This window comes from Pan paniscus, chromosome 2 (genome assembly GCF_029289425.2).
Source record: "Pan paniscus chromosome 2, NHGRI_mPanPan1-v2.0_pri, whole genome shotgun sequence".
Classification (NCBI taxonomy): Eukaryota; Metazoa; Chordata; class Mammalia; order Primates; family Hominidae; genus Pan; species Pan paniscus.
The window spans coordinates 69,289,261-69,308,857 of NC_085926.1; the positions used below are offsets into that span (position 1 = coordinate 69,289,261).

At 41.9% G+C, this 19,597-nt stretch overlaps 1 protein-coding gene across 4 annotated transcripts in view; it reads right to left on the reverse strand.

The window, feature by feature from the left end:
* The window catches only part of FRMD4B (FERM domain containing 4B), a 372,987-nt gene that overhangs the window by 164,651 nt on the left and 188,739 nt on the right, over window positions 1–19,597 (reverse strand). The window lies entirely within an intron of this gene.

A 19,597-nucleotide genomic window follows, 5' to 3' on the forward strand; every position in this document is an offset into this window, starting at 1 on the left:
AATTAAGCTTTTTGAGCCCCAGTTTCTTCATTTGTAAAATGGGGGGATGGTGTTATCCATAATCCTTAGCATAAAATCACCACTGAGCTCCCCCTCCCTCTCTTATTCCTGGTTGTGAAAGCCACGGGAGAAAATAAAATGGTGGGGAGGCCAGGTGCGGTGGTTCATGCCTATAAATCCCAGGACTTTGGGAGGCGGAGGTGGGCAGATTGCTTGAAGCCAGGAGTTCAAGTCCAGTCTGGACAACATGGTGAGACCTTATCTCTACAAAAAAAAATAAATAAATAAATTTAAAAAATACAATAGTGGGACTGGGATTAAATGATCTGGGGAATTTAGGGGAAACATTTTGCTTCTTTGCTGTGCCTTTTGGATAACTCAGAGGTTGAGCACTGTCATCTAGAGGCCCAGTTAACTGTGATAGCATTCTTTCTGCTGGGTACCTTCCACTCAATGACCCCTGGGTTTCAGTAGTTGCTAAATAGGTGATTTGAAGTCTGAGCACCTGAGTCCAAATCTTAGCTCCACTGCTTTATCCACTGTGTGACTAGCATCCATTCACATATTCACAAATATTCATCAAGCTCTTATTGTGTTCCAGACTTTATAATAGGCTCTGGGGACTCAACAGTGACACAAGCCAGAGAGTCAAGTGCTCCTCTCTCAAAGACTTGCCAGCGAAGAAGAAAGCCAGAAAACAAGCAAATCAAGCAACACACAGGGTGATTTCAGGTCGTGTTAAGTACCATGAAAATGAGAATACAGACTAATGTGATGGGGAGAGTTGTTACTTTAGACAGAGCAGGCTGGACCAGCGGTTCACACCTGTAATCCCAGCACTTTGGGAGGCTGATGCAGAAGGATCGCTTGAGCCCAGGAGTTTGAGGCTGCAGTGAGCTATGAGTTATGCCCTGAGCTATGAGCTATGGTCACACCACTGCACTTCAGCTTGGGTGACAGAGTGAGACACTCTCTAAAATGCTATAAATAAAGCAGTTAGGAAAGGGCTATTTGAGGAGGCAACATTTAGTCAGAAATAGCAATGATGAGGATTCAGCCTTGGCAGATCTGAGAAAAGCATATTCCAGACAGAGACCAACAAGTGCAAAGGCCCTGAGGCAGAACATGCTTGGGTTAAGACATTGTTGCATAACTTTTTTTTTTCATTATTGCATTTTTTTTTTTTTCCGAGACAGAGTCTTGATCTGTTGCCCAGGCTGGAGTGCAGTGGCACGATCTTGGCTCACTGCAACCTCCACCTCCCGGGTTCAAGCAATTCTCCTGCTTCAGCCTCCCGAGTAGCTGGGATTACAGGCACGCACCACCATGCCCGGCTAATTTTTGCATCCTTGTGATCTGCCCACCTCGGCTTCCCAAAGTGTTGGGATTACGGGCATGAGCCGCTGCAGCCGGCCCCATAATTGCACTCTTAAGGAGCCTCTCTAGACAATTTTTCCCCCAATACCCTCCTCCCCCATGAAATGTTAATAACACAGATATACTTTATATCTTATCTGCTGGGCAGGACTGAGTTTTTTTTTTTTTTTCTTTTGAGACAGAGTCTCACTCTGTCACCCACGCTGCGATCTCAGCTCACTTCAGTCTCTACCTCCTAGGTTCAGGTGATTCTCCTGCCTCAGCCTCCTGAGTAGCTGGGATTACAGGTGCGTGCCACCATGTTCGGCTAATTTTTGTATTTTTAGTAGAGACACGCTTTCACCATGTTGGCCAGGCTGGTTTTGAACTCCTGACCTCAAGTGATCTGCCCACCTCAGCATCCCAAAGTGCTAGGATTACAGGTGTGAACCACCACACCTGGCTAAGAACTGAGTTTTGAAGGGCTGAAAACTATTGTAATACCTAAGATTTTCTTTACCCCTCAAGAACCAATTATAACTTCCCTTGGGGGGTGAAGTCACCCTATGGAGAATGCACAGTTTAAGAAAAAAAAGGCAACAAATGTGGTTGGAGCTTGGTCACCAAGAGGGAGAGAACAAGAGACAGGCTTAGAGTTAATGAGGGGCTCATCAGTGGTTCTTGAAGTGTGGTCTTAGGACTCGCAGCAGCATCAACTGGAGCCTGTTAGGAATAGAGAGTGGCACCCGGCAATCTGTGTGTTCACAGCCTTCCAGGTCACTCTCATGCCTGCTAAAGTCTGAAACTACTGGGCTAGAATCATTCACTGCATTGTAGGCCATAGTAAGAAGTATGGAGTTTGTTTCAGATGCAGCAAAACACCAATGGAGGCTTTTAGGCATGGAGAAGATAATCTGGGGCTATATATAAAGGATAAGTCTGCTTACTGTGAGGAGACCAAACTGGAGTGGGTGAGGCAAAAGTGGAAGAATGAGAAATAATCCAAAAGGCTTTTGCACTGGTACTCATCTGTAAAAGGGGCATGCAAAGATGACCAAATTCATAAGGTTGTTGTGAGGATCAAATGAGTGAATACCCACAATGGCTTGGCTGGGTGTGGTGGTTCACGCCTGTAATCCCAGCACTTTGGGAGGCCGAAGCGGGTGGATCACATGAGGTCAGGAGTTCGAGACTAACCTGGCGAGAGAAACCCCATCTCTACTAAAAATATAAAAAATTAGCTGGGCATGGTGGCACATGCCTGTAATCCCAGCTACTTTGGAGGCTGAGGCAGGAGAATTGCTTGAACCTGGGAGGCGGAGATTGCAGTGAGCCAAGATCATGCCACTACACTCCAGCCTGGGCATCAGAGTGAGACACTGTCTCAGAAAACAAAAACAAACAAACACAGTGGCAAAGACATGAAATCAACCTAAATGTCCATTAATGGTAGAACAGATAAAGAAAATGTGGCATCACGCTACCTGACTTCAAACTATACTACAAGGCTACAGTAACCAAAACAGCATGGTACTGGTACCAAAACAGAGATATAGACCAATGGAACAGAACAGAACCCTCAGAAATAATGCCACATATCTACAACTATCTGATCTTTGACAAACCTGACAAAAACAAGCAATGGGGAAAGGATTCCCTATTTAATAAATGGTGCTGGGAAAACTGGCTAGCCATATGTAGAAAGCTGAAACTGGATCCCTTCCTTACAACTTATACAAAAATTAATTCAAGATGGATTAAAGACTTAAATGTTAGACCTAAAACCATAAAAACCCAAGAAGAAAACCTAGACAATACCATTCAGGACATAGGCATGGGCAAGGACTTCATGTCTAAAACACCAAAAGCAATGGCAACAAAAGCCAAAATTGACAAATGGGGTCTAATTAAACTAAAGACCTTCTTCACAGCAAAAGAAACTACCATCAGAGTGAACAGGCAACCTACAGAATGGGAGAAAATTTTTGCATCCTACTCATCTGACAAAGGGCTAATATCCAGAGTCTACAATGAACTCCAACAAATTTACAAGAAAAAAACAAACAACCCCATCAAAAAGTGGGCAAAGGATATGAACAGAAACTTCTCAAAAGAAGACATTTATGCAGCCAAAAGACACATGAAAGAATGCTCATCATCACTGGTCATCAGAGAAATGCAAATCAAAACCACAATGAGATACCATCTCACACCAGTTAGAATGGCAATCATTAAAAAGTCAGGAAACAACAGGTGCTGGAGAGGATGTGGAGAAATAGAAACACTTTTACACTGTTGGTGGGACCGTAAACTAGTTCAACCATTGTGGAAGACAGTGTGGCGATTCCTCAGGGATCTAGAAGTAGAAATACCATTTGACCCAGCCATCCCATTACTGGGTATATACCCAAAGGATTATAAAACATGCTGCTTTAAAGACACATGCACACGTATGTTTATTGCGGCACTATTCACTATAGCAAAGACTTGGAACCAAGCCAAATGTCCAACAATGATAGACTGGATTAAGAAAATGTGGCACGCACTTTGGGAGGCCGAGGCGGGCGGATCACGAGGTCAGGTGATCGAGACCATCCTGGCTAACACGGTGAAACCCCGTCTCTACTAAAAATACAAAAAATTAGCCGGGCGTGGTAGCGGGCGCCTGTAGTCCCAGCTACTCGGGAGGCTGAGGCAGGAGAATGGCGTGAACCTGGGAGGCGGAGCTTGCAGTGAGCCGAGATCGCGCCACTGCACTCCAGCCTGGGTGACAGAGCGAGACTCCGTCTCAAAAAAAAAAAAAAAAAGAAAATGTGGCACATATACACCATGGAATACTCTGCAGCCATACAAAAGGATGAGTTCATGTCCTTTGTAGGGACAGGGATGAAGCTGGAAACCATCATTCTGAGCAAACTATAGCAAGGACAAAAAACCAAACTCCACGTGTTCTCACTCATAGGTGGGAATTGAACAATGACAACTCATGGACACAGAACGGGGAACATCACACTCTGGGGACTGTTGTGAGTGGGGAGACGGGGGAGGGATAGCATTAGGAGATATACCTAATGTTAAATGACGAGTTAATGGGTGCAGCACACCAACATGGCACATGTATACATATGTAACAAACCTGCACGTTGTGCACATGTACCCTAAAACTTAAAGTATAATAAAAAAAGAAAATGTGTCACATCTACACCATGGAATATTATGCAGCCATAAAAAAGTGAGAAAATGTCCTTTGCAACAACATGAATGGAGCTGGAGGTCATTATCATAAGCAAACTAATGAAGGCACAGAAACCCAAACACTGCATGTTTTCACCTGTAAGTGGGAGCTAAACATTGAGTACACATGGACACAAAGAAGGGAACAACAGACACCGAGGCCTACTTGAGGGTAGAGGGTAGGAGGAGGGTGAGGATCAAAAATCTACCTGTTGAGTACTATGTTTATTACCTGAGTAACAAAATAATATGTACACCAAACACCTATGACACCAAATTTATCTACAGAACCAACCTGCACACATACCCCTGAAACTGAAATAAAAGTTAAAAAACAAACAAAAAAACCCCAATAAAATCAAATTAGTGAATAGCTATAAATAACTTAGTATAGTGTTTGGCACATAGTAAGCACCCAATACCTATTAAAACTATTCTTCTCTGCCCCTTAGTTCTCCCAGACTCCTCATGGGTTAATATCCAAGCATAGATCTTTACGCACCCCCCGCCATTTGCTTTATATTCCTCTATTTATGCCAATGTGACTGACTCAGCTGGTCTGTGGGCTAGTAAAACTGTAACACGTTTGCAAGCCTGCTTCAGGTCATGGTGAAGGTCCATGGTGTTCTACTCAGTTTCCTTTCATTTCCTTTATTTTTTTTCCTATGAGATTTAACTATTGGCCTAGAAAATGAAACTTAATGTCAAACCCGAGTTTTATAATCAGTTCTATCATTAACTTTGGACAGTTTTGCATCCATAAAATAAGAAGTTCCACATGTGGGGAAGCGACACAGTGGAGAGTCAGGCATGGACTTTGGAATCAGGCAAACCTGTGTGCGAGACCTAAGTCTGACACTAGCCGGTGGGACTTTGGGCAAGTCATTTAATCCCTTTTAGTCTGTTTCTTTACCTGAAAAATATGGATAATGACAGTATCTGCCCCACAGAACTGAGAAGGCAACAGGAGAATTCGTGGAAAGCACCCAGCACAGTGCGTGGCACTCAGCGTTAGCCATGATGAGTATTAATTACCAAACCTGTCACAGGAATGATGCAGCTACATGAACCATTAAGAAAAATAAATGTATCCCAGAACTTAAAGTACAATAAAAAAATGAAAACAAAAAAGGCAAATATAGTTCTGCAGGCCTCGAAAAAGGCAGAAAACATTTCGACTTGGGAGAGACGTCCATGGGACAAGTCAGCAAAACAGATGAAACATCCCCAGGCAGGCTGCTCTCCATATCCACAATATTAAATTGATGTGAAATAATCCAGCCAGCTCAGGAGAACACCCCTCAGTGTCTTCATCTCACAGGCATGCAAGTCCCCTGAGAGGGGATTCTTGACGGGACAGTTTAGCTTCAGAGCCAACCAATTAGGTTCTGATTGAACCTAATTCAATCAGAAAAAAAGCTCCCATCCCTGAGGAGGCCTACCAAGCCCTGCACTGCCTGGTTCCTGCCCACTCTTCCCCTGGTCTTGTGTTAATTTCCTCTTACTCCCTGGGCCCCAGCCACATTGCCTTCCTCTGTAAGATCTCCTTTCCAGCTCAAGGCATGAGGGGGTGGGGAAAGTGCCTGACTAACCCAACTCATCTCTAAAAACATAGATTAAAAGCCATTATTTCTTTTCTTTTCTTTTTTTTTAAACTTTTAGGCTCAGGGGTACATGTACAGGTTTGTTATAAAGGGAAACTCATGTCATGGGGGTTTGGTGTAGAGATGATTTTGTCACACAGGTGCTAAGCATAGTACAGTACCTGATGGTTATTTTTTCTGATACTCTCCCTCCTCCCACCCTCTACCCTTGCCTTGGTGTCTGTTGTTCCTCTCTTTGTGTCCATGTATTCTCATTATTTAGCTCCCACTTACAAGTGAGAACATATGATATTTGGTTTTCTGCGTTAATTTGCTAAGGATAATGGCCACCAGCTCCATTGATGTTTTTGCGAAGGATGTGATCTTGTTCTAAAAGTCATGTTTTCATAGGAGCCATCGTGCAGTGGTTACGGGTGAAGATCCTGCAGTCAGAACACCCAGGGTTCAAATCATGGCTTAGATGCTTTGCTAGTGTCACCACCATGGGCAGACGACTTCAGCTCCTTGATACCTGGTTTCCTGATCTGCATCATGGAGGTAATACTGGTGCTACACTATGAGGTTTAAATGAGCTGATGTACATAGAGTGTTTCAAATAGCTTTGGGTTCCATAGCTCTTATTATGAGCGTTATCGTCTTTTAGTTCTCTATACTTCTTTGTTGCATCACTTTTCACTATTGTGATTAAATACTGAAGTACTTTGTTATTTAATGTCTGCCTCTAGGTACTTTGTCTTGCTAACCAGTCTATGCTCAGCTTATAGCATGCACTTTGCAAAAGAGGCTACGCAATAAAAAAGATAATTAAAATGGAGTTGTGTAATAAAAACATGGAGTTGCAAAAAATAAAAAAGGAGTTGCATATAAAATATAAAAATACAAAAAAGGAGTTGCATATTCATTTTCTAAAAATTGGGAAGACACCATAGCACTCTTTTTCATATATAATAGTTAAAAGTGTCACTGATTGATCAATGGTTTCTTTTAAAAAGAAGGAAAAAAGAATACTGTAAAGCAAGACGAGTGAGGCTCCTTGGACCTCAGTGCTTTTTCTAATAAAGAGGGCTGTTTGCATCTCAAGGTGGGCACTTGGAGATGTGCAGTTACCCCAAACAACCTCCTATTCTTTCAACTCACATGCAGTGGTTACTGAAAAAAATCTCTGCAGATTTACAGATGAATCCCCTACAGCCAGATGAATGTTTTACTGGTGAACAGAACAATTACTTTCAGGTCCCACTAGAGTGACCTTACTCTCAACTCAACACAAGGCCAAATACCAAGAGGGAACCTGCCTCCTCTGCACCTGGTTGTTGCTAAAGGTATGATTCCTGCTCCCAGAGAAACAGTATAAATGGCTGCAGGACTGGAGGTGGCAAGGCTTGCTCTTACATTCTAAATACCTTCCATAGAGCCCATGTTAATTATGGGACACCACACTTCTGGCAGGCTCAAATACAGTTAGGTGCTAAAGAGTTCCAGAAAACCTTGTTTCTTGGGCATTGCTATGGTTTGTGGTCCCTCCAGGTGTTGCCAATGTCTGTAGTATTAAGAGGCAAGGCCTTTAGGAGGTGATTAAACCTTGAAGGCTGCTCTGCCTCTTTAATGGGAGTGAAGCCCTTATAAAATAGGCTTCATGCAGCATTTGGCAAGCTTGCCTTTTTGCCTTTTGCCATGAGAGGATATAGCAAGATGGCCCTTACCAAATTGAGTGCCAGCCCCTTGATCTTAGATGTCCCAGCCTCACAGTGTGAAAAATAAATTTCTGCTCTTTATAAATTACTGAGTTGCAGTTACTCTGTTGTAGCAGCACAAAATGGACTAAGACGGGCAACACACACAAAGGCCTAATAGTTTCTCACCATTTCTCTGAAAGACACACACAGCTCACTTAGGGCTGTAGTTCTTAAGCTGTGACCCCTCACAGGTCTACTAATGACATTAGAGAAGCTTGCAAACACTTCCCCCCACAAATATAGGCAAAATGTATTAATGAGAATCTTTCCAGGAAGGCTTTTTATAACTTCCTGGATCTAGATTTGTATTGGGTCCATGTCCTTAAAGTGGTTGAGAAACAGGTCCTTAAAAAGATGAACACTTGACCCGAAGGCAAGACCAGAGTCTGCAATGGACATACTGTGATTACTTATTTGTGAACTTTTGCCAAGTGAAATCCAGACAAAGTGCAGAGTCAAGTGATCTCATGTGTCCAAATGACAGAATGCTGATGGGATATCCAGACACTATCAAGATGCAGAGAGATTCAAATGTGGGCTAATGAATAACTGGTTTCTATTTATATCATTATGAACATTACAGGCTCGAAAAAAGATTACCCATTCATTACTTTGTACACTCAATCTTCTGATGGTGTCTAAATATTTTTATGAGACTACTGCCATCATTTGCCACATTTGGGATAGTTGTATAATAATATTATTAAACAAAAGTAACTGCCACTTATTAGGTACTTCAGTGCCAGATGCTGGCTCTAACCCCCTCAATAACATTAAAATGTAGTTTTATTTCTAAATTGATAATAGTGATGTTTCAATACATATCATCTACAGTGATTAGATCAGAGTAATTAGTATATCCATTATTTCAAATATTTATCATTTCTTTATGTTGGGAACATTCAATATCCTCCTATTTGAAACTATATATTATCGCTAACTACAGTCACCCTACAGTGCTATACAACACTAGAACTTATTCCTCCTGTCTAGCTGTAATTTTGCATCCTTTAACAAATACTAGAGGCTAGGAAGGGTGGGGGAAAGAGGGATAGGGAGAAATTTGTTAAAAAGTAGTTTTAAAATATTTTATTTTATTTTTAGAGACAGGGTCTCGCTCTGTCACCCAGGCTGGAATGCAGTAGCACAATCCATAGCTCGCTGCAGCCTCGGACTCCTGGGCTCAAGCGATCTTCCTGCTTCAACCTCCCAAGTGGCTGGGACTGCAGAGGCACACCACCACACCTGCCTAATTTTTAAAATTTTTGTAGAGATAGGGTCTTGCTATGTTGCCCAGGCTGGTCTTGACCTCCTGGCCTGAAGTGATCTTCCTGTCTCAACCTCCAAAGTGCTGGAATTGAAGGCACGAGCCACTGCATTAGGCTGAAAAGGTAGTTTTAATTACCCCCATCAGAAGCCCAGAGGGGAGGTCACTCAGTTTGTCAATGACAAAGTAGGATTTACATGCAAAGCCTCATGCTAACACTCCACTCTCGACACTTCCTCTCTTTGTCCGTTACGTGTGGATAAAGCCTATCAAAAACAGAACCTTTAACCACGGACTCCTGAATGCTTTAGGGTCACTGTTTGTCTTAGTTGACATTATTCAATTCCTACCTGGATATACCCCTGTCAATTTAATCCCTTGACCTAAAAATCACATTAATTAAACTCCACTACTTACAGCCATTTTGTCTTAACAGTTTTTTTTTTTTTTTTTTTAGATGGGGTCTCGCTCTGTCACCCAGGCTGAAGTGCAGTGGTGTGATCCCGGCTCACTGCAACCTCCACCTCCCGGGTTCAAGTGATTCCCCTGCCTCAGCCTCCCAAGTAGCTGGGATTACAGGTGTGTGCCACCATACCTGGCTAATTTTTGTAGTTTTAGTAGAGACGGGGTCTCACCACATTAGCCAGGCTGGTATCGAACTCCTGGCCTCAAGTGATCTGCCCACCTCAGCCTCCCAAAGTGCTGGGATTACAGGCGTGAACCACCACACCCGGCCCGTCTTAACGGTTTCTATGCTCCCCAAGAGTGAGTTGCAAATGAACTAAAAATCAAGCTTGTAAGAGCTACAGAGAGTCACTGGAGAGTTCCTATTTATATTCCCCAACTGGTAATGGACCCATAAGTATAGTGGCTGCATCTTATTCACCTCTGTAAGCCCAAGCCTGACACATTGCTGGTGCAGTACATACCCAGGGAATATGTGCTGACTTTTAAAGAATTTGGAATCCAAGGGCCAGTGTCAAATTTCAATCTAAGAGCTGCATCCATTACCAAAGATCCTGATTTCTTCATGGACAGCATCTCAATGTCTGACTCCAATTAGTGGCACCAGTAATTTCTCCATTTCCAACCTTGCCTTACTTAGTTTGTCCCTATCCATATACTGCCAGTGGCTCTACAGGCATCTGGGCCATTTTAATCTGTGCCCCGAATTTCTTTCTATGTGAAAAGGAGAATATCAGTGGAAAGGAAGAAAGAAGGCGGAGAAAAAGGACAGAAGGAGGGAGGAAAGGAAGGGAAAGAGGGAGAGAGATGGAGGTTAAACAGAGTGACAGACAGAGCTGTAATATATTTGGGTAATAGGGAAGTAACTACAAATAATTAAGAGTTACAGAGCATTTCTAAGCTGAAAAATAGCCTCAGCATTAGTCTAATCCCTTCACTCATCAATGTGGATTCCGAAGACTGAATATGAAAAATTAGCTTCCAAGACCACATAGCTTGTCAGTAAGTGGCAGAGTTAGACCTGGAGTCCAGTTCTCTCTCTCTTGTCTACTGGGCTTTTCAGCCGCACCATACTATTGTATAGGATAAAGTTTCTCCTTTATAGACGACCAGTTTCTGGACTACTGTCCCTCCTGACTGGAAAACCTGAATCTAGAAACATCTAATAGAAATGATAGTATAAAAGCATGTTCCTGAAAGAATAAGTACAACATCTGCAGAATTGTTCATCTGAACTTACAAGAAAAAAAGAAAAAACAACCACAGGGGCAGTTCCAAGATGGCTGAACAGGAACAGCTCCAGTCTATAGCTCCCAGCTTGAGTGATGCAGAAGATGGGTGATTTCTGCATTTCCAACTGAGATACTGGGTTCATCTCACTGGGGCTTGTAGGACAGTGGGTGCAGGACAGTGGGTGCAGCCCACCGAGAGTGAGCTGAAGCAGGGTGAGGCATCGCCTCACCTGGGAAGCACAAGTGGTCAGGGAATTCCCTTTCCTAGCAAAGTGAAGCTGTGACAGATGGCACCTGGAAAATCAGGTCACTCCCACCCTAATACTGCACTTTTCCAATGGTCTTAGCAAATGGCACACCAGGAGATTATATCCTGTGCCTGACTCAGAGGGTCCCATGCCCACGGAGCCTCGCTCATGGCTAGCACGGCAGTCTGAGATCGAACTGCAAGGAGGCAGTGAGGCTGGGGGAGGGGTACCCGCCATTGCTGAGGCTTGAGTAGGTAAGCAAAGCAGCCTGGAAGCTGGAACTGGGTGGAGCCCACTGCAGCTCAAGGAGGCCTGCCTGCCTCTGTAGACTCCACCTCTGGGGGCAGGGCATAGCCAAACAAAAGGCAGCAGAAACCTCTACAGACTTAAATGTCCCTGTCTGACAGCTTTGAAGAGAGTAGTGGTTCTTCCAGCATGGAGTTTGAGATCTGAGAACGGACAGACTGCCTCCTCAAGTGGGTCCCTGAGCCCCGAATAGCCTAACAGGGAGACACCCCTCAGTAGGATCAGACTGACACCTCACACAGCCGGGTACTCCTCTGAGACAAAGCCAAAGGAACGATCAGGTAGCAACATTTGCTGTTGAGCAATATTCGCTGTTCTGCAGCCTCTGCTGCTGATACTCAGGCAAACAGCATCTGGAGCGGACCTCTGGCACACTCCAACAGACCTGCAGCTGAGGGTCCTGACTGTTAGAAGGAAAACTAACAAACAGAAAGGACATCCACACCAAAACCCCATCTGTACGTCACCGTCATCAAAGACCAAAGGTAGACAAAACCACAAAGATGGGGAAAAAACAGAGCAGAAAAGCTGAAAAATTTAAAAATCAGAGTGCCTCCTCACCTCCAAAGGAACGCAGCTACTTGCCAGCAACGGAACAAAGCTGGACAGAGAATGACTTTGATGAGTTGAGAGAAGAAGGCTTCAGATGACCAAACTTCTCCAAGCTAAAGGAGGAAGTTTGAACCCATCGCAAAGAAGCTAAAATCCCTGAAAAAAGATTAGACAAATGGCTAACTAGAATAAGCAGTGTAGAGAAGTCCTTAAATGACCTGATGGAGCTGAAAACCATGGCACAAGAAATACATGATGAATGCACAAGCTCCAGTAGCGATTCGATCAAGCGGAAGAAAGGGTATGAGTGATTGAAGATCAAATGAATGAAATGAAGCGAGAAGAGAAGTTTAGAGAAAAAAAGAGTAAAAAGAAAAGAACAAAGCCTCCAAGAAATATGGGACTATGTGAAAAGACCAAATCTAGGTTTGATTGGTATACCTGAAAGTGACGGGGAGAATGGAACCAAGTTGGAAAACACTCCGCAAGATATTATCCAGGAGAACTTCCCCAACCTAGCAAGGCAGGCCAACCTTCAAATTCAGGAAATACAGAGAATGCCACAAAGATATTCCTCGAGAAGAGCAATTCCAAGACACATAATTGTCAGATTCACCAAAGTTGAAATGAAGGAAAAAATGTTAAGGGCAACCAGAGAGAAAGGTTGGGTTACCCACAAAGGGAAGCCCATCAGACTAATAGGGGATCTCTCGGCAGAAACTCTACAAGCCCGAAGAGAGTGGGGGCCAATATTCAACATTCTTAAAGAAAAGAATTTTCAACCCAGAATTTCATATCCAGCCAAACTAAGCTTCATAAGTGAAGGAGAAATAAAATACTTTACAGACAAGCAAATGCTGAGAGGTTTTGTCACCACCAGGCCTGCCCTAAAAGAGCTCCTGAAGGAAGCACTAAACATGGAAAGGAAAAACCCATACCAGCCACTGCAAAATCATGCCAAATTGTAAAGACCATCGAGGCTAGGAAGAAACTGCACCAACTAACGAGCAAAATAACCAGCTAACATCATAATGACAGGATCAAATTCACTCATAACAATATTAACCTTAAATGTAAATGGGCCAAATGCTCAAATTAAAACATGTAGACTGGCAAATTGGATAAAGAGTCAAGACCCATCAGTGTGCTGTATTCAGGAGACCCATCTCACGTGCAGAGACACACATAGGCTCAAAATAAAGGAATGGATGAAGGTCTACGAAGCAAATGGAAAACAAAAAAAGGCAAGGGTTGCAATCCTAGTCTCTGATAAAACAGACTTTAAACCAACAAAGATCAAAAGAGACAAGGAAGGCCATTACATAATGGTAAAGGGATCAATTCAACCAGAAGAGCTAACTATCCTAAATATATATGCACCCAATACAGGAGCACCCAGATTCATGAAGCAAGTCCTTAGAGACCTAGAAAGAGACTTAGACTCCCACACAATAATAATGGGAGACTTTAACACCCCACTGTCAACATCAGACAGATCAATGAGACAGAAAGTTAAAAAGGATATCCAGGAATTGAATTCAGCTCTGCACCAAGTGGACCTAATAGACATCTACAGAACTCTCCACCACAAATCAACAGAATATACATTCTTCTCAGCACCACATTGCACTTATTCCAAAATTGACCACATAGTTGGAAGTAAAGCGTTCCTCAGCAAATGTAAAAGAACAGAAATTATAACAAACGGTCTCTCAGAACACAGTGCAATCAAACTAGAACTCAGGATTAAGAAACTCACTCAAAACCACTCAACTACATGGAAACTGAACAACCTGCTCCTGAAAGACTACTGGGTACATAATGAAATGAAGGCAGAAATAAAGATGTTCTCTGAAACCAACGAGAACAAAGACACAACATACCAGAATCTCTGGGACACATTTATAGCAGTGTGTAGAGGGAAATTTATAGCACTAAATGCCCACAAAAGAAAGCAGGAGAGATCTAAATTTAACACCCTAACATCACAATTAAAAGAACTAGAGAAGCAAGAGCAAACACATTCAAAAGCTAGCAGAAGGCAAGAAATAACTAAGATCAGAGCAGAACTGAAGGAGATAGAGACACAAAAAACCCTTCAAAAAAATCAATGAATCCAGTAGCTGGTTTTTTGAAAAGATCAACAAAATTGATAGACTGCTAGCAAGACTAATAAAGAAGAAAACAGAGAAGAATCAAATAGATGCAATAAAAAATGATAAAGGGGATATCACCATCGATCCCACAGAAATACAAACTACCATCAGAGAATACTATAAACACTTCTACGCAAACAAACTAGAAAATCTAGAAGAAATGGATAAGTTCCTCGACACATACACCCTCCCAAGAATAAACCTGGAAGAAGTTGAATCCCTGAAAAGACAAATAAGAGGCTCTGAAATTGAGGCAATAATTAATAGCCTACCAACCAAAAAAAGTCCAGGACCAGATGGATTCACAGCCGAATTCTGCCAGAGGTACAAGGAGGAGCTGGTACCATTCCTTCTGAAACTATTCCAATCAATAGAAAAAGAGGGAATCCTCCCTAACTCATTTTATGAGGCCAGCATCATCCTGATACCAAAGCCTGGCAGAGACACAACAAAAAAAGGAATTTTAGACCAATATCCCTGATGAACATCGATGCAAAGATCCTCAATAAAATACTGGCAAACTGAATCCAGCAGCATATCAAAGAGCTTATCCACCATGATCAAGTGGGCTTCATCCCTGGGATGCAAGACTGGTACAATATATGCAAATCAATAAACGTAATCCAGCATATAAACAGAACCAAAGACAAAAACCACATGCTTATCTCAATAGATGCAGAAAAGGCCTTTGACAAAATTCAACAGCCCTTCATGCTAAAAACTCTCAATAAATTAGGTATTGATAGGATGTATCTCAAAATAATAAGAGCTATTTATGACAAACCCACAGTCAATATCATACTGAATGGGCAAAAACTGGAAGCATTCCCTTTGACAACTGGCACAAGACAGGGATGCCCTCTCTCACCACTCCTATTCAACATAGTGTTGGAAGTTCTGGCCAGGGCAATCAGGCAGGAGAAAGAAATAAAGGTATTCATTTAGGAAAAGAGGAAGTCAAATTGTCCCTGTTTGCAGATGACATGATTGTATATTTAGAAAACCCCATTGTCTCAGCCTAAAATCTCCTTAAGCTGATAAGCAACTTCAGCAAAGTCTCCGGACACAAAATCAATGTGCTAAAATCACAAGCATTTTTATACACCAATAACAGACAAACAGAGAGCCAAACCATGAGTGAACTCCCATTCACAATTGCTTCAAAGGGAATAAAATACCGAGGAATCCAACTTACAAGGGATGTGAAAGACCTCTTCAAGGAGAACTACAAACCACTGCTCAATGAAATAAAAGAGGACACAAACAAATGGAAGAACATTCCATCTCATGGATAGGAAGAATCAATATCGTGAAAATGGCCATACTGCCCAAGGTAATTTATAGATTCAAAGCCATCCCCATCAAGCTACCAATGACTTTCTTCACAGAATTAGAAAAAACTACTTTAAAGTTCATATGGAACCAAAAAAGAGCCTGCATTGCCAAGTCAATCCTAAGCCAAAAGAACGAAACTGGAGGCATCACTCTACCTGACTTCAAACTATACTACAAGGCTACAGTAACCAAAACAGCATGGTACTGGTACCAAAACAGAGATATAGACCAATGGAACAGAACAGAGCCCTCAGAAATAATACCACACATCTACAACCATCTGATCTTTGACAAACCTGAGAAAAACAAGCAATGGGGAAAGGATTCCCTATTTAATTAATGGTGCTGGGAAAACTGGCTAGCCATATGTAGAAAGCTGAAACTGGATCCCTTCCTTACACCTTACACAAAAATTAATTCAAGATGGATTAAAGACCTAAATGTTAGACCTAAAACCATAAAAACCCTAGAAGAAAACCTAGGCAATACCATTCAGGACATAGGCATGGGCAAGGACTTCATGTCTAAAACACCAAAAGCAATGGCAACAAAAGCCAAAAATGACAAATGGGGTCTAATTAAACAAAGAGCTTCTTCACAGCAAAAAAACTACCATCAGAGTGAACAGGCAACCTACAGAATGGGAGAAAATTTTTGCATCCTACTCATCTGACAAAGGGCTAATATCCAGAGTCTACAATGAACTCCAACAAATTTACAAGAAAAAAACAAACAACCCCATCAAAAAGTGGGCAAAGGATATGAACAGACACTTCTCAAAAGAAGACATTTATGCAACCAACAGACACATGAAAAAATGCTCATCATCACTGGCCATCAGAGAAATGCAAATCAAAATCACAGTGAGATACCATCTCACACCAGTTAGAATGGCAATCATTAAAAAGTCAGGAAACAACAGGTGCTGGAGAGGATGTGGAGAAATAGGAACACTTTTACACTGTTGGTGGGACTGAAAACTAGTTCAACCATTGTGGAAGACAGTGTGGCGATTCCTCAGGGATCTAGAAGTAGAAATACCATTTGACCCAGCCATCCCATTACTGGGTATATACCCAAAGGATTATAAAAGATGCTGCTTTAAAGACACATGCACACGTATGTTTATTGCGACACTATTCACAATAGCAAAGACTTGGAACCAACCCAAATGTTCATCAATGATAGACTGGATTAAGAAAATGTGGCACATATACACCATGGAATACTGTGCAGCCATAAAGAAGGATGAGTTCATGTCCTTTGTAGGGACATGGATGAAGCTGGAAACTATCATTCTCAGCAAACTATCGCAAGGACAAATAACCAGACACTGCATGTTCTCACTCACAGGTGGGAATTGAACAATGAGAACACTTGGACACAGGAAGGGGAACAGCACACGCTGGGGCCACCTTGGGGTGTGGGGAGGGGGGAGGGGGGAGGGATAGCATTAGGAGATATACCTAATGTAAATGATGAGTTAATGGGTGCAGCACACCAACATGGCACATGTATACATATGTAACAAACCTGCACATTGTGCACATGTACTCTAGAACTTAAAGTATAATAATAATAAAAAAAGAAAACCAAATGAGAAAATAAACCAATACAAGACAACAGAAGTGTGCATACCTTTACAGCCTGATCTACAAAAGCTTCCTTTAAGGAAAAAAAAAGCATCTGAAGTATACAGCAAATATGCCCAATACCTTCCTTTCTTAGATTGCTGTTATTGGAATAATAAATTGATTGTTTAACCTTGCCAAATCACATAAACATATATTAATGTATAGTTTACCTGTACTCCAGTTTAGGAAAATATTGCATTTAAAATTTTTTCTAATTTTCCAACATTAAGCGAGAAAAAAGTCTTAATTGGAGCTTCACAGAATCTACCTCAGGGACAAACGTAAGTCTCATACTTGAATTATGATCCCGAGACAGGCCTCTGCTGAGAGCTCACTAGTGTTTTCAGGTTGCCACAATATTTTTGAAACAAAGAGAAAGTGTTTTAGTATGGTTTTACCTAGCACTATAGCTTTTTGTGATAAGAGACAAGACATGTAGTTCTTTTCCTGGGGTCTTTTGCACACCTGTGCACAGGCTTCTGCTAGCAATTGGAAACCATGCAGAACAGAAAGCAGAATCTCATTTGGATGCAGCTCCCACTTTTCTATTCCAAGATGCACGCACCCATGTAAAGAAACTCTTGCTTCATGAAATTCAGAGATGCTGGAAATTAGGCAAAATCATCCTCTGGCCCAGAAAAGGCAAAGGGTGGACAGAGCATACATTCGGAACTCAGGAGATCCAGAATCCAGGCTGTGCCCTGTCCCTAACGGGATAGGAAGTCTTAGAAAAATTCCTCCTCTTCTCCGGATTTTAATCTCTTCAGTAACAGAATGAGGAGATTGGACAAAGTGACTTACAAGGTTTCTTCTGGTTTAAATGTTCCATGGCATAAATATATCTAACAATTCTGCTCAGCCAATAATATTTGTCCACCACCCATCACCCTGCCTCCTGATAGTTACTGGGAATTCTCTCCATGGGTGAGACATAGTACCTGTCTGCAGCAACCTCCATTCTAGTAGTAACAACTTCCCTGCATACTTCAAATGTAGGATCAAACACAGTGGAACACACAGAGTATGCTCTGGAGTGGAACTTGGTATGTCTGGGAATATTTTAGGCCCTCTTCTAAGAGCTGTAGTTTCTGACCCCTGAAAGAGCTGCATAACAAGATAGTCTTACTTCTCAGGATGTTCTATGGCCTGAATCTTCAGAACAGGATCATTTATAATGAGGCCTTAGGTCACCATAATGCCACTCTGAGAATCCAGGTCACAGGACTGCATTTGGATAAGATTATATTCCTTTTCACTCCTTCAGACATTAGATACCTTTAGATAGGACCGATTTAGAGATAATGGACTCATTTCTAAGGCTACACTATTATGTTGTTACATTATAGCAAAAGGGTACTATTCCAGTTCCTACTGTGATATATTTAATTTCTTTGATGTTTCTCTTCTCTACCCAATCCTGCCCACTTCCTCTACAGAGTTCCTTCTATCCCCAAGAGTTTTGCAGTCTACTGGATGAGATAATTTCCTTTGTTTTTTACCCAGATATTCCTCCCCTCCACCATCAACATCTACCCATCAAGGAAGAAAAATGGCCACATGGAGTTGGACTTAATGAGTTTGCCATAACCACATTACAAGGCAGGAAAGAAAAAAAGCCTTCCCTTTAATAAGGATGTAGGACTTCCTCTGACAAATCATAAAAGTTTTATTAATTAATTGGAAGCCGTCCCCAAAAATGGCATTTCCGAGGTTTCTATCTTGAACTGCTGAATTCTGATCACATAGAATCCTCACCACAAACTAGACTGGAGGACAAAATTCAATTTTCCTTCTTCTTTCTGGAGGCAAAGCAGGGACCCACATCAAAGGATCCTTTCAGAGGGGCTGCTAATGAGCTCTAGGACACCACGGAATTTTTGTTGCCAAGTGTTCACAAAAACAGGGAAGGCCCCAAACACATCTTGCTGATGAAACGATGAACAATTATAAATCAAAAAGCATTTTTGTGTTGCTTACTGACACAGTTCCTGCCCTCTCTCTGTCTTTTCTACATCCATAAAGAAACTCCAGTATTTAAAATTAAAAAAAAAGAAGAAGAAGAAGAAAGGAGAGTGGTGGGAGCAGGGGAAAGGGTGATGAAGTGGAATTACATACTTCATATTTGCCAAAGTTCTAAAGCAAAATAAGAAATCAGCCTTTCACGACCTTTAAAGGAGCAAAGATAGCATTAAAACAATGACAGGAAAACCCTCCAGACGATGGGCGTCTTTAAGGACCATCTTCACTTGGTATCAAACAGAGCACATGCAACTCCGTTCTGGAAAAAGTAATTCCTTCACAAGAGTGAAGATAAACATTTCTTTTGTAATTTCCTTTTCTGCAAGTTGGGTTCTGCAATATTAGTTCTTAGATTAGTCCACCCCCAGTACAATATTAAAATCTGCCCAAGATTTTGCTATGAAATGCCAGTCAAAGCTGAAGAAGCACCGTTACACAGTCTGCAACTGGAAG